This window comes from Malus domestica, chromosome 16 (genome assembly GCF_042453785.1).
Source record: "Malus domestica chromosome 16, GDT2T_hap1".
In the NCBI taxonomy this organism is placed as follows: domain Eukaryota; kingdom Viridiplantae; phylum Streptophyta; class Magnoliopsida; order Rosales; family Rosaceae; genus Malus; species Malus domestica.
The window spans coordinates 18,434,494-18,437,182 of record NC_091676.1 but is presented as its reverse complement, the minus strand read 5'-3'; positions in this window follow the sequence as shown (position 1 = coordinate 18,437,182).

Here is a 2,689-nt window from a genome sequence, read left to right as displayed (position 1 = left end):
TTTGTCCGGCGAGTTTTCCCGTTTCTTGGTGATTTCGACAATGATTATTGTCGATCACCACCACCAATAGACTCCCCTCAACCCTAGGAACAAGGCCCAAGCATTGGATGAGGCGTCAAAGTTCATTTTGGCGATGAATCGAGGACACCCATTTTGAGGGTTCTCGATAGATCGAGGTGGTTTTCAAGTGTTTCCCAGCCGAATTAGACTGCGACCCAAGTATGAAAATTATTCCCCTAAATGTCATCTACATTTTTGTAAAATTTGGTAATTTTTGGAGTAAAATTAGGTTTCTGTTCGCCAGAAACCGCCGCATGCGGCAGTGCGAGGCCAGTGGGCCAACTATGTCTTTCTAGGCTAAATTCGATACCCTGAATCCATATGCGAAATCGATTGACAAAATCCTGGCATTTGGGCATATTTTTGTTAAAGGTTGCCACTTAATCATTATAACAATCGACGATCTGACCATTAGATCGTTACCAAACTTTAATATGTTGTTATACATAATATTTGAGGACCTTTTGAACTTACGGATTGGAAATCCAATGGGCGGATCTTCCTGATTGATCTACTAGGGTTGATTTTGATCAAAATGTTCGTAATCGTTCTTGAATACTAAAATTAGTAATACTAGAGACTAAGTAGGGTTTAGTGAGCTATCCCATATAATATATACCTTAGTTTACATGTATAGGATACCTTATTGTGATATAGATGTGTATTTATCTTCTTGATAATATGAATGACAATGTGAGCCTAGAATCCTATTAGAAGTATTCCGTAGAACTTGTATGCTTGTGTGACATGTTAGTTAGTGGTCATGAGAAATTGATAGTTCAGGCGATTACATCGTAATTCATAGGGGTTGAGATTGGGGTAAGGATGTTGTGTGTTGATCTAACTGCACCATGTAGCAGTGGTACATGGATGGTTTTGCTTGGTATATCCGCGATTGGGGAGCATACGTATTTCAGGGGTGATCATGATTGCTTGGTATATCTGTGATGGGTGATCACCGCCTACACGATTAGACTATGCTTATGATTTTGCTTGGTTTATCCTTAATGGGGGACCATACACATTCTAGGAGTGATCATGCTTGGTATATCTGCGATGGGTGATCACTACCTAGAGTTAGGATGTGGTCATGCTTGATATATCCGCGATAGGGGACCATACGTATTTTAGGGGTGATCATGCTTGGTATATCCGTGATGGGTAATCACTGCCTACACAATTAGAATATGCATATGGTTATGCTTGGTATATCCGCAAAAGGGGACCATATGCATTCTAGGGGTGATTAGGATTTGTTGTACTTGGTACATTTCGATAGGCGATCATATTTTAGTTAGATTTCGTTGAGTAGTCTGTAATCCCTACTCTTGTTCATTTCCATAAGGTTAGTCCGAACCTAGATTTGAGTGAATAGGAATTGCTCACAGTAGATGTTGTGTTTATAAATTAGAATTATCATGTTATTACTTGGAATCCAGGTAGGGAATTATTTAGAGTAGAGTTCATTTACTAAATTTCGTGAATTGATATGTGATCTTATTGATTGATTAATGCAGTTAAATGTTAATATCGTGCATCTTTGATTCTTGGGTTTGATTAATTGGAGTGATTGTGGAATGTTGTTGGATATGATTGCTATTACTATGATCAGATTCATTGAGCAATGTGGCTAGAGAATAATATTGTGCTTCATTGTTGTCTTTGAGATGTTGCATGCTATAAATTGCAGTATTATGTTGAAACATAGTGATTTATAGGATGGATGAAATGGAAATCTTGATTGTCATGTGGATTTGTTATGTAGCCCTGAATCTAGTAATTCATGGTTGTTAAGTCCCAATAATTGATTGAGGAATGCTATGCCTTCCTGTTAGAACGCACTGGGATAAATGTCTGAGTATAGTGATTGGTGAACTACGAATGGTTTGATCCCTTCTTAGGATACCTAGGCAGTCTAACGCTAAGGTTAGATACAACCATGAAATAAAAGAAAATGAATGTGTGGTTAAATCATTGATTGTGTTTTGGTCTTGTCTCGGAGGAGAGGCATCATAGATAAACAGGAATATGGTGACGTCACATGTCGATCTTGGTCGTATGTCGGGATTGGGTTGTGACAACTTTTAGTGGTATTAGAACTTAGGTATTAGGTCTAAGTACCTTTACCCTTGGATGTTAGAAATTGTGTCATAGAGTTGGAATGTATTGTTATTGATTTTACAGTCGAATCTTGAATGTTGATGATTGTTAATTGAATCATGAGTATATTGATGAATTAGTAGTGGCATTCTTTGTGCTTGTACAAAGATTGGTGTTGAAGTCGTGCAATGACTGTATTTGTGAGTTTAGGTACAATGTGGTCGAACTTGAGTTAGCTAAATCTGGATATACCTGAAGTGTGAACGTGTTTGTGCATCATTATTTGTTTGAATTGTTGCATTGGTGGATAGTGAATTGATACTGAAAATTTCAAGGACGAAATTTTATAAGGCGGGAAGAATATGAAATCCCGTTCTTGGATTTCACTATTGTAAACTGTGTATTTGTATTAATGAGATTTTATATTATTTTTGGGAATTTATATTAAATTTAGATTTTAATTAAACTAATTACGAAGTTTGAATTTTGGTGAGTAATCATTAAAAGTATGTGGACTTTATGGGGACAC